Here is a 13,914-nt window from a genome sequence, read left to right on the forward strand (position 1 = left end):
ACTCAGAGAAGGATAAAACAGGCGACAGACCCGCGAGCCAGGAGACACGTCGACAGGGTAAAGATGAAGAGAATCACGACGATGATCAAACTCCTCAAACAACCAGGGACGGGGGTGACCAAGATACATGGTCATGGCCAAGCACATCTGGGAATGCGGCAGTCCCCATTCCCAAACAACTACCTAACGAGCAACCCACTCTAGAAGGAAAGTTTGTCCCAGAGGATTTAATTCACCTCAGATCCTCGGACTGAGTCCCGTTATCCAGAGCTATGGATTACATCAAGGACAGGCATCGCCGGCCCTTAGATAAAGAGGTCCGGCCTAAGCTAAGAGCTAATGTCCCCCTCCAGACATCCCTGGGAAAGTAGCACTCAAGCCGCCAGAGATGGACGCTAAAAGGATCACCTTCCTTGGCAAAAGTAGCAAGGATCCTAAGAAAGGGATCGATAGGGATCGGTAGGGCCTGGAAGTCCTGCCAACACAGGGTCCTCGATATATTACCGGTCCTTTGGTAAAGAGTACGGACCTCTGCGAAGAAGCCTTGGACACAGGGAAAACCATTGACCCTGTCTTATGAAAAAAGATCCTAAATTAGGAGAGCTTGCCACCACTGAATTGTGCCCCACCGCCCAGGGGTTGCCATTTGGTGATCCCTTCAAGGAGATGTCGAAATTTGTGGGTACATTTACTACTCTCGACAAGGCACACACACCTCAATAAAGAGGGTTTTCTAGACAAAGGTTTTTTCATGGCCCGGACGAGGCAGGGGCCCCTCCTCTGGCCATTAATACCTGGACAGAAGGTCCCATCAATCACGAGACCAGCACTCCTACTGGCAGGACAGAGCCGACACCTTCTCTTCCAAAGGAAGAGGCAGGGGCCGCGGCTGGAGAAGGGTAGCAAGGCACCCAGCACAGCAAACTGCAGGTCAGTGTCAAGCATAAAGCGCCGCAAATGCCCATAGGAGGCAGGATAGCGCTATTCACGCAATCGTAGGAGTCCTCATCAGGAGATGCCTGGATCAGAGACACTGCAAGGGGTTTTCACATCGACTTTTTCCTTCAACCCTTGCAAGCGCGTCACCCACCGCAGATGATAATGTCACACGCAGATGCACTACCCTAGACTACGAGGTTCTCAGCCTACACCTCAAGAACGCCATACGTCCATTTACAGACCAAGGCGGATTTGTCAGCTCAATTTTCCTGGTACGCAGGAACCAAAAGGTCCGTCCTGTAATAAATTTTAAGCCTTAAACAACTTTATTCTCTACCGCCACTTCCAAATGGAGGGAATACATATGCTCAGATATTCTGAGACCGTGTTAATGGCTAATTCGCCTGGACCTAGAGGACGCCTACCTAGCAGCGGCCGATCCAAGTACCCGAGGTTAACATGGAGGGGTCAGGACTAGGAATCCACAAGCCTGCCCTTCAGGCTCTCCTCTGCGTCCTGGACATTCATCACGCTCATGCGACCCATAGTAACCCATCTCAGGGAAAGGGGAGTAAGGCTCATTGTATACCTCGACAATAACATCCTCATGTCAAAGACCGAGGATCGGGCAAAGCATCAGGTGTCATGCCGCCGTCTTTTGGTGGTCGCTGGCGTTTATGGAAGGCTTGGCGTTGGCGGCGCCATTAGAAGTTCTGTGTGTTTTTTCTTTCACTTCCTGGTTTGGCGGTCTAGTCTTTTTCTTCTGTGTGTCTTTCCTTTCACTTCCTGGTTTAACGGTCTAGCCTTTTCTCCTGTTTCCGTATTTAACCACGCCCCTCTCTGGGCTCTGTGCGTTGCAAACTTTGTTTCTTTCGCTTTGTTGCCGTGCTACTGTGTTTCCAGTATTTTTGCCTGTTGCCTGATTTACTCAGTACCTAAAGCAGTATTCCTTTCTACTGCTTCTTCCCCTTCCTTATATTTCCCTGTTTTTTCCGCTCTATCGGTTCCCGTGCCTTTCGGGGCTCCTCTATCCCTTCCTGCTTTCCGGATCACGTTCCGGTATCTGGCATTGGTGTGTACTTCCATCCCGGTTCCTCAGGATTCTCCTGCTTCAACTTCTACTATCCCGGACTATACTACAGTTTTGACTTCATCGGAAAGACTTTCCTGTTTTCACCTGCGTGCCGGACTCACCAGTCAACTCCTCTGGCACTGACAACAACATCCGGTGAAAGGTTTTTTTAAGCGGCTGTTTTTTTCCTCTCTTCCTGGCATCTTCGGGACAGGGGCCGACTGCTTCCCTGTTTATCAGGGAATCAGGGTGGCTTCTTCCCGCGGACGACCGTATCTCTTCACAAAGAAGAAAAAACCAAAGGACAAGTCCTACAGACGAGGAGGTCTTCTGGAAGAGACAGGTGAGGAGAAAGGGGAAGTGGACATAGACTTATCTGATTTGGAGGATTCTTCGTTATATCCCAGCACTTGTGACATCAGGCTCAAATTGCCATAGATTTGTTTCACGATCTAGGATTTCTCATCAACTGGGAAAGGTCACCCTAGTGCCCTCAAAGAGCCTGGAACTCTTGGGATTTATAGTAGACACCCAGAACTGTCAGCGCCGCCTACCAACATCCAAGGTACACTATACTAGTCACGAGATTTGCAGGCCTTTGCAGAAAGGGATCGGTCTGCTGTCATCATCCATTCAGGCCATCTTTCCCAGGCCACTCCATATCCGCGAGCTGCAGAAGCTAAAAGGGCAGCATCTGCAATGCAACCTCTTACTTGCAGCGTTTAGGCCTCTCACCTGAGGCAAGAATGAAGCTCAACTGGTGGCGCACACATAAGGAAGCCTGGAATGGCAGAGCGATCTTCGTATCAACTCCCAACATAGTAATAAACACAGACGCAAGCCACTCAGCATGGGGAGCGAGGTGCTGTACGGTAGCCACGGGGGGAGGGGGGAATGAGAGTGGTCCCCGAGGAGCTGGAGATGCACATCAATTGCCTAGAGTTTCTCGTGGGATCCTTCGTCAGACGAATAGTGAGTTGTTGTATATTACTTATGATGGACAGAATCTCTGCCGTGAGATACATCAATCATCTGGGTGGCACCAGATCGAATCCTCTGACAGAATTAGTCACGGACTTCTGACACTTCTGTCTAAAGCACCAGATATTCATGACAGCAGAATATCTTCCCGGGCTGAGGAACAAAGTAGCAGCCTGGCATTCTTGCCACTCGTCAGACTACAGCGACTGGAGACTCGCCAGATCTTCCTTCACCTACAGCAAATATGGGTCCCCCTATCCAGGGACTTACTTGCTTCTCGCCTCAATGCTCAGTTGCCAGTATTCTTCAGCTGGAGGCCGGACCCAGCAGCAGCAGCAACAGACGCCTTTCTTCAGAAGTGGACCGGGGGGTGGTGGGATCTCTTACGCTTTTCCCACGTTCACTTTGATAGCAAAGACCCTGGTGAAGGTCCATCAGGAGCAAACAGATCTAGTCCTCATAGCCCCAGTTTGGAGCTCTCAAACTTGGTATCCAGTTCTTCCTGGAACTTTCTTCGAATTTTCCAATCCTACTACCCCCAATCTCAGGATCTGCTCTTGGGTTCGAGAGGGGAACACCATACCCTACCCTCCTTTGCGGGTCCTTGACCTTAGGAGCATGGAGGATTTCAGGGCGAAATGGAGGGTCCTGGGCATTTCACGCAAGACTGTCAGCCGCATTGAGGAGAGCTGGGCTCCCGCAACCTCCAAGAGATACACAAACTCTTGGGGCGCATGGGCACGCTGGTCCTTGGAGCGGAGCCTCCATCCACTTTCAGTACCTGTAGAGGAGATTTTAAATGTTCTTGCTAGCCTTGTAGAACACGATCTAGTTTACAGAACATTGAACGCCTACCGTTCAGCAATTTCGGCCGGGCACGACCTCGTGGAAGGTTTCCCAGCCGGCGAGCATAATCTGGTATGGTAGATGTTTAAAGGGCTTCATTTAACAGTACCACCTCCAGCCGCTACAACAAGCTCTGGGACGTAAATACTGTACTCAACCTTTTTCTTTCCTGGCCCCATAATGAGGAATTATCCTGCACAGCACTCTCAGGCAAGCCAACTATCCTGCTACGCCTAATATCTTGCACAAGAGTTTATGACGTCACAGCTCTCGACTTAGCAGGCAGGATTCTTTCCCCTGATGGAATAGTTTTCCACGTGTCCAAAAGGACTAAATGCCACTCGAGAGTAATTTCATAACCGGCCTTTAGCAACTGTAGTGGAAAGGAAAATGCATTTTTGTGCATTTTCGCGGGTGCATTAGCCTGCTATGCTTTCCAGATCACATATTAGGTCCATAAGAAGACTGCCTTAACAGCTAAGACTAATTGTTTATTCAAATTATGTGCTAAACGCTGAAACACACTTTTATAGATGAAATGGGTTATGATAAAGGAGCTACATTGAAGGTGCAGGCCTCAAAGGAAAGGAAGGTTGCATTATGCCTAGAAAGGCAGGGCAGAGGCCCAAGTTTAGCAGCTAACAGAGACCTATATTTGAGTGTCTGAAGCATTATAGCGCTTGGATAGCCAGGCTTTGTAGTGAAGGCGCTAACTAGCAGAGTGCAGGCCTGGTACAGCTTGCTCACTAGGGGTTAATTGTGATGCATATCATTTCAGCTCCTCTCTTCGTCACAGTACTCTGCCTGCCTTAGTAAACAAATCCTCTTTCGTAGGAGAAGGCATGGTACGGCCTTGCATGCACTGATAAGAGACATTCCTGTGCTTTCACAAATGGAGCCTCCAAGTTGGGAGGGGAAGAGAAGGGAGCGCGTTGGAAACTTACTGAGCTGGTTTTTTTCCATCAGTGGACATGTTTTTGCACTGAACACTCGAGAATAGTGTGTCATGCTGACTGACAGCACGACATTATAAGAATGCATGCACCCTTGACTCAGTGGGTTGATTCATCCGCGGACCCGCTTCGAGCAAGTGCCCGGAGCATGATACACTAGGCAGCTCCTTGTGGCGCTGTCATCTACAGAGCTGGCTGAGCAAGCAGTTTGTTGTAGACGACCTGGGTCCCCAGCGCTGATAACATCCAAGGGACGTAAGACTGTTTCTCTAATTATGTGTGATGTCTCTAACTTGAATTCATTCATTTCACAAATTGCTGCTATATTGACTGTTCTGGTATATTATGCTTTGTCTCTAATAAATGCTAAATTTACGCTGAAGGTGTGATTTCTCTAGTGATGAGTTCATTGCTTGGCACGATCGGACCTGTGTATGGGTGAAATAGGGTAATTTATGGTATTAAGGGCTGGTCCCGGGACAAAAATACCGCTTTCGAGACAGCAACCAACCGAAACTATGTCTACTAAATGTTATGCTCACCTGGTATCCACGGGGACGCCACCCAGCCCTGGTTGGATGATTTGCACTCTCGAACCCTCTCCCGGTCCCTTGGTAAGGCCACTGGTTAAAGGTGGGTCTGCAATATAGGAGAGATGGATTCAATACCAGATTGTCTTTATGTTTTCCCACCTCCCTTGGCCTCAACCCCTGTAGTGATACACAAAATTGCAACCTTGCCAATCAGGGCTTTAGATGACAGCATTAGCCGCTGAAAGCCAATCGTGTATTCAAAGTATGTGCTAAAAATGCTGACAGTAGTCTGTTGTAGCACTTCCATTATGCAGTAGTGAGCTACAAGGAATATGCAGGCCTAGTATGAGTGATAGGTCACATTATGCATTGTTGATAGACAGGCAAGGAGAGGGCCCTAGCTCTGTAGCTAATAGGTATTTTTGGAGTGTTTGGAACATTATGGCACCTATATAGCGCTTAGATAGCCAGTCTTAAGCGCTATAAACACTAAGCTATGAGTGCATGCCTTTTAGAGCTTGCAGATGGGGTTAATACATCCCTGCTTCCCTTAGAATATTCTGCCTCACTAACGGTAGCCCTGCATGGCCCCAAGCTAATCTCCTTTTCTCTGGGAAGGCACTGATAAGACATTCCTGAGCTTTGGCAGATGGGCTCCAGGGAGCCAGGGAGGGGCTCAGAAGAAGGAGCAGTGGAAATTAACAGAGTTGGGTTTTTTCCATGAGCCAGCCTATATTTTGCACAGGGAAAGTTCTGGAACTGTGCGTCACGGACGGGCAGCACGAGTTTATAAAATATACATGCTCGCATGACTCGGGTGGGAGATCGTCCTGTGGACTTGGTTCGAGCAAGATCAAGTGCCCGGAATTTGGAGCTCTGACGGCATCCCGACAGCGCTGTCCTCTGAGCGGGGCTTGTTACAGCTAGCTTATGAGGGCCAGGGTCTCCCAGTGCTGATTGAAGGGGCGTAAGACTGTGTTTCTCTATGTTTATCTAAGTTCTATGTTTCTCTATATTTTGCATTTCTCTACGTTTTTTGCTTTGTAATCTTCTCTAACTTGAATACCAAATGTATATGAAATTCACTGTTTAGAATAAATACTAAAACTTAATGAAGGTGTCATTTGTCACTAGCATGAGATCACTGCTCAGCACAATAGAACCTGTATTTTGGGCTGAATTGGGTATTTTTTGCTCTCAAAGGGCTGGCCCCGAGGAAGATTTTGCCCATATCAAGACATTTGGTGGCAGCTTTGTGGGATTTGTGCAGAGCAGTGCCTTGCTGTGAAATGACAAATTGTGTGAGAGAACACAGTGTAGAGTGAGGAGCAGGCTGTCGCATTTCCTTGGTGGTCTCACTGCAGCTCTGAGACTTCAAAAGACAGCAGCGTAGTGTCGGCTTGCCGTGGCCGATAGCTTGTGTGGTTAAGACTCCCTTCAGTAAATCAGTCGTGACTGACTTATTGCTTGGGAATGGAGCCAGGGAGTACAAGGCGATAAACAAGCGGGAAATGGCTTTGTTTAAAGCGCTCCGATGAATGGTCAAGAAAGATATATGTTCAATTAGGAAAGAATTTTATCATGCGGTCCCTCTATTCTGTCATGAGGGCAGGGAAAAATAGTTGCAAGGATTTGACATGCAAATTGTGAATAGTAATCTAACCATTGACTCAGCCCCAGTGTGCTAGCGAGTGGGGGGTTGTAATGTTCGGAGGCGAAGGTTCGCTTTTTTGATGTATGCTTTTGAAGTGTTGACATTCCTGAAAAAATAACGTGGGGAATGAGCCATGCTTAGGAGAAAGGGTAACATCTGTGCTGAGAGCCTAAAGGGTTTGTTTTTCTTTTGGCAACTGTAAATTCCATGTGCTGGTGGCGAATTCTGTTTAAAGGAAACACACTAAAATGACTATATTGCATTTTAAGCTGTGCCATGCTTATAATGGGTGCGAGACTCACTTAAAAAGGAAGTGAGTGATGTTATTTGGATTTTCGATTTTTGTGTATTGATTTGAAATTGCAGAATCAGTTTGCAATGGTTTGGGAGGAAAAGACAATTTATATTTTTATATTTTGCCTCTAAATTGCCCCTGGAGTATTTTTGACTGTTCCCACGCTATGCCATGGATTTGTACTGTTGCCTTATAGCTGATGCATGTTTGGAAATAGTGACCTGTTGACTGTGATACATGGTGAAAAAATGTTGTTGACACAATAACAGCCCACAAGCAATATAGAGTGTGGGTTGCTCTTGCAGGGAAACCGTGCAGGGAGCTGCACTAAATATGGCATTTTTTAAATGCACTGAAATAAGTGGTTATATTCTGGCAATGGTACAACAGAATGAAAAATCTGTGTGTGATAAGATAGCACAAAGATTTAGTGGGTTGCGGGTTCTTTTGAAAGATCGCACATTGCATTGGAGTGAGCTCGTGAAGCCAAACTACAAGGTTACGAAGAAGAAGAGAGAAAAAAAAAAACTGAGGAGAGGGGATGCAAAGACAGAAATGCTGATGTACGCATGCTTTCTAACAGCATGCAATAACAGAGCTGATCAGAAGTAAATAATTTGCCCAGTAACACTGGAAGGAAAACAAAGGCTGCATGCAGGATGGCAGACGGGCACATCACATCTGAACATTTGAGGAACCTGTGCATCTGTGAATGGGCTAAGAAAAGACAGCTGCCCATTCCAACAGACATTGCTATGCAAACTGCATTCCCAAGCACCATGTGATGTGAAGTGAAGCGCTATTGCTGTGCAAGCTGCATTCCAGTGCTCCATGTGATGTGAACTGAAGTAAAGCGCTGTGCACTGGAGAAGAAACCTCTAGGCGCTTTGAGAGGAGAAAATACACAGCTGGCAAAATGCAAGCTACATTGCCAGGGCTGGAGTAACTGACAAAGACGTTATGGCATTCCAGATGGAAGCAAAACTGACAAAAAGCGCTTAGCCGTTTTGCAAGAGACAACATGCAGAGCGGGGCTTTGGAATACATCATGAACACTGCACATTAGCCATGATCCAGAAGCCTCACAAGCCTCACGGCTTAGTGCAAGAATGAATGATTTGTTGAAGCAACAAAAGAAACTGACTTAGACTATCGCGCTCAAAAGGGTGGTCCAAGAAATCAGCAAACACCCTTTGAAAAAATGACAAATGAAAAACCAGAGGCTTGAAAGACACTAGCTGTATGGAGAAAAATAAACAAAGCTGCTTGTGCAACTGCAGGCGGTATTGGACTGAAAGACTTTACCTTTGAAAAATGGAGTGATGCCAGCAGGGCAAACTAAATCAAGATCATGAGACACTGGAAGCAAGTTGGCGCCTGGCATTTGTGATCGCTTTGGTGAAAAAGAAAATCATTGTGCGACCTGGGTACTTATTATATGGCTTTTGTAAAAGCACAGATCAGTCTGAGGTACCATTGACCAACTATGATCGCATTGCACAAATGAGTTTGTGATTAGGCAGTTACACCCCGTATGGTTGAGTGTAAATAAGCCCCCAGAAAACATGCAGAAGGGTGATAAATAATTGCAGTAGCAATGATAAAGTGTGTAGTTACCTGGTGAGACTTCTGAAGATGGGTGTGGTGTTCAGGGAAGGGGTGGATAACGCTGATATTGAAGTTTTGATGACATCCTAATGTGAAAAATAACGACATTGTACTTTTGATGGCATCCTAACATTTCCGTTTGTATTTTGCCTAGGCAAAAAAGCAAGACAATAGCGCGCCATTGACAGAAGTAGATGTATTCAATTTGTGGGTGACACTGATCAGTGAAGCAAACTGTGCTCAGAGAAAGCGAGTCAACTTTAAACGTGTCCTGCACCGCACTCAATGCTGCTAACATGCATGACGTATGAGGACATTTGTTCTGCAACCTGCGAAAGGTGTCCAACAGAGTAATAACTTTTGCTGAACTGGCATGGTGCAGACTTGGCTAGTTATCAAATATTTGATGCTGCACATTCAAATGATTCAGTTGCTGGAAACAACAATTGACATGTCTTGCCTTTCTTGTTTAAAGGACTATGGACAATGAGTTGTGGACTGTGACATCATGCACCACAAACAGCTGTGTGACACAGCACTTGAAAGCTAACACATTGAAAAATGGTTTTTAAATGCACTTTTTGAGATGAATCTGAAAAAACGAAATGGTTTTGCTCTTCCAACTGAATTGCTTTAACCAGAGATGTTTTGCTTTTTGAAAAAAAAAAACCTACGTTGCACGTAGGCAGGAAAAGGATTTATGAATTGTTGGGGCAGCAGAATTATGCAAGCAGGAGCGTAATTTATTTTGAGATAAAATGAGTGCGCACATCAAAGTCACCTGTGCGTAGGTTAAGATCCTTAATTGAAGTAATGCTGCCAAGTGTGTGAGCTCTAATTTGAGATGGTAACCTTTGAAACACTGGATACTTTTACAGCCAGCTTAAGGCAGGTAAATGAAACCATGACTGACTTGATGTTTGATTTTATGACACATAGTGTGACACGGTTTTTGTTAAACCAACCAGTTTCATGTTTTGTGGGGACAGCTGTCTCCAGCACACTAATGCAAAGAGTCACCTTTTGATTGTAGACATTTGGAATAATTCTTTGGAAAAGCGCTACAAATGAGTATCCACATGGAATTGCTAGCGTACTGGCCTGGCACATTGTCAGACATCTTTTGTCACTGACTCATATGACTGGTGTCTATGAAGTCATAGGCCCAAATGTTTCAGTGAATGGATACAACGATTTGTTTAATGTGATGTTTTTCTGACCAAGAACTGCAGCGAGTGTTCTCGCCAAGATTTTATGGACTATAACTTGACTAAATGCATTTTACACAATGGTGTGATGAAACAGCCACTGCCGGAGGGTAGTATGGGGTTTGTAGCAAAAACTAATATTGTATATGGTAGATATCCCACTTGAAGAAAGGTATTCTCTAAGTCACAATAGGTAGACACTGTGAACATGTTAGATTTTCCAGTAGTAAGGCAACATGTAAATTGTAGGCTGGTAATGCACACCTCCATTATTACAGTGATACACTTAGACATAGATTTATCATGAGGCAATGTTTCCTTAGTACTACCAAGCTGCTACAAATGGAGTCCATTTCTATGGCCCATCACTAGAGTGCGCGTAGCTAGGGAGCTAGATTCATTAATTGCAGGAGCAGCGGGGAGTAACAGGAGCTTTATATGCTTGTGACATAGAAACTGTGCACAATAAGCTAGCCACTATGGGTTCTATTGCCCGCTCTGCTATATAAATTCTGGCCTAGTGGGGCCTATTGATACGCCCAACACTGCTACAAGTATTGGCAACCACTGAAGATGGCAGAAATTTAGGTATGAAGACATTTTTTCTGCCATAGGGCAGGTCAACAAGACTGCTAAATACACACGATGCATTGTATGGCAAACATTGTTTAATCAGCAGGTGTTGGCGTTTTACTGAGTGGGGGCGACCATCCTCCACACACTGGCACACAGAGCTACAGTTACCAGCATACATATGGATTGAATTGCTTGCTTTTGATTGCATGAATAACACATGCCATGCTTTGATGTAAATTAGTAGAATTGTTTTTATTTAGATAACCTGGTGCCCATGGGTTCACCTTGTTCACGAAATTAGATGGTTTCTGGTTGGGTTCCACATACATGGGGGGAAGTGTCTAGTCACACAGCCCATAGTCACGTTTGAATGCCCTGGGATCAGGGGGAGGGTAGGCCCTTAGAATGAAAGGATGCCAGGTTTTAGAATTGATAACCATACGTAAATGCAATAGTGCATTGTAGATTACACTACACTGGATTGCCTTGACATTCTAACTGCATGCTGCTTTTTAACTGACAATCAGTTATACAATAATTATTTAGGTATTTTTGTGTAGGCCAGGTTTTGGCAAGGGTATATGTCACTGTTCACTCTGTGTACATTTTTGTTTAGGTAGTGTTTTTACTAACCTTGCATGCCACGCTGACTAACCGCTAGAAGATAGTTTGCTTAAACCTCTTTCAAAGCCCCAAGGTCTTTATCACTGCACTAAATACTATAATGATGTGCATTTGTCGCACACACGTTGAATAGGGGTGGAATGTAGTGATACACAAAATTGCAACTTTGCCAATCAGGGCTTTAGATGACAGCATTAGCCGCTGAAAGCCAATAGTGTATTCAAAGTATGTGCTAAAAATGCTGACAGTAGTCTGTTGTAGCACTTCCATTATGCAGTAGTGAGCTACAAGGAATATGCAGGCCTAGTATGAGTGATAGGTCACATTATGCATTGTTGATAGACAGGCAGGGAGAGGGCCCTAGCTCTGTAGCTAATAGGTATTTTTGGAGTGTTTGGAACATTATGGCACCTATATAGCGCTTAGATAGCCAGTCTTAAGCGCTATAAACACTAAGTTATGAGTGCATGCCTTTTAGAGCTTGCAGATGGGGTTAATACATCCCTGCTTCCCTTAGAATATTCTGCCTCACTAACGGTAGCCCTGCATGGCCCCAAGCTAATCTCCTTTTCTCTGGGAAGGCACTGATAAGACATTCCTGAGCTTTGGCAGATGGGCTCCAGGGAGCCAGGGAGGGGCTCAGAAGAAGGAGCAGTGGAAATTAACAGTTGGATTTTTTCCATGAGCCAGCCTATATTTTGCACAGGGAAAGTTCTGGAACTGAGCGTCACGGACGGGCAGCACGAGATTATAAAATATACATGCTCACATGACTCGGGTGGGAGATCGTCCTGTGGACTTGGTTCGAGCAAGATCAAGTGCCCGGAATTTGGAGCTCTGACGGCATCCCGACAGCGCCGTCCTCTGAGCGGGGCTTGTTACAGCTAGCTTATGAGGGCCAGGGTCTCCCAGTGCTGATTGAAGGGGCGTAAGACTGTGTTTCTCTATGTTTATCTACGTTTCTCTATATTTTGCATTTCTCTAAGTTTTGTGCTTTGTAATCTTCTCTAACTTGAATACCAAATGTATATGAAATTCACTGTTTAGAATAAATACTAAAACTTAATGAAGGTGTCATTTGTCACTAGCATGAGATCACTGCTCAGCACAATAGAACCTGTATTTTGGGCTGAATTGGGTATTTTTTGCTCTCAAAGGGCTGGCCCCGAGGAAGATTTTGCCCATATCAAGACAACCCCTTAGTCCCCTTTGGGCCTTCTCCTCACCTTAATATTGCAAAAGGTGGATTCTCCATCCTGCTCCTCGGGGCAGGGGTGAGTAGATGTGGGAGGCGAGCAGCGATCAAGTTACTTCACTGGTGCAAGCCCCCCTGTGGGAATCCAGGCCTGCTGCGACTCCGTAGGTTTGCCGCTTTACAGTCTTTATATGCAGTTCTTATGTTCCTCTTAGTTAGAATAATAATGTCTTGCTTCTTTCCTTTTAGATATGGAAAAGTATTTTGGTGTTGTCATGCAGTATGAAGATGAGCATGGGCCAGTAGGCGAAAGCGTGGTGTGCACGATGCTGTCCGTGAGTAATGTGCGGCGCTGTTTCGCCTTTTATATTGGTAACCTGTGTCTTTTCTCTCCTTGCAGGTTGCGATGTTAGTCGCCGAGCACCGTAATGTTCCAGCAATGATACTGACCAGGAGTGGACTACCCAGGTTAGAATTGTGTGGCTTTCTTCATTTGGGAGGAAACGTGAGTAAACGCTTACTAATGCAGTCTTTCTTTCTCCTCTTTCCAGGTTATGGTATTCCAGGATGCATGCGGTGCCGGATGATGGAGTTTGTACCTTCAGGTGAGTGGAACTGAAGTCAGCGATGGATTGAAGACAGGATACTGTTCCAGCTAAGTTTCGTAGTGTTCTATCTCACTCTGCAGGTCCTTGGTTTCAGGTAAGCTGGCATCAACGAACTGGACACAGTGAGCGTTACGCTGCCCACAGCAGAATAACGCAAAGCATCTTCTGCTGTTTGGATGCGGTTTAAATAGTCTCAGGTAAAGTAGTCCAGGTAAAATAGTCCCATGCCTGCCACACCCAAAGTAGGCCAGGTAAAATAGTCCCAGGCCTGCCACACCCAAAAGACTATACCGCATAGCTCACTTCCTTGTAACCGAGCTATGTGTGTGCCCCCATATTGGCTGAACCACCCCCCCTTCCAAGTTAAATAGTCCCATTCTAATGTTGGTCTTCATGATGGAGTCAGTCCTGGCGCCTTTGGCGCCAGGCTCATAACCAAGAGAGTCATGAATTAGGTTTTAAGGCCTTTGACCTGGCCCTAACTGGAAGGCTGACTTGCCAGTGAGGGCCAGGGGCAAGGGTCATGACACTGAAATGCCTAAAGGCTTACGAGGAGGTAACTTCCTCCCTCAGGATCAACCATAGAAGTCAGCTACTGACAGCACTGCGCAAACCACACAAAGCAGTCTCCGCTACTACCCTAGCTCGCTGGACACTCGCGCAGGCTGGGGTCGATAACACCCAGTATGGCACCCACTCAGTGAGGGGCGCTATGGCGTCCAAATCCTTTCAGGTAGGAGTTCGGCTAGAGGACATCATGAGAATGGCCGACGGGCAGGAGAGTCCATTTTTAAGCAGTTTTACCTGAAAACGGTGGACCAA

The 13,914-nt window shown here is 46.0% G+C and overlaps 1 protein-coding gene across 4 annotated transcripts in view; it reads right to left on the reverse strand.

The window, feature by feature from the left end:
- Window positions 1-13,914, reverse strand: part of TMEM230 (transmembrane protein 230) — a 304,580-nt gene that overhangs the window by 260,567 nt on the left and 30,099 nt on the right. For 2 of the 4 annotated variants that reach the window (XM_069618876.1, XM_069618875.1), the window contains exon 2: window positions 5,334-5,430. The exons of the other annotated variants lie outside the window; for them this stretch is intronic. The gene's annotated coding sequence lies outside the window, so the exon portion shown is untranslated. The remainder of the gene's footprint in view (window positions 1-5,333; window positions 5,431-13,914) is intronic. 4 annotated transcript variants of the gene reach the window in all.

This window comes from Ambystoma mexicanum, chromosome 10 (assembly GCF_040938575.1).
Source record: "Ambystoma mexicanum isolate Mex_15411 chromosome 10, UKY_AmexF1_1, whole genome shotgun sequence".
NCBI lineage: Eukaryota > Metazoa > Chordata > Amphibia > Caudata > Ambystomatidae > Ambystoma > Ambystoma mexicanum.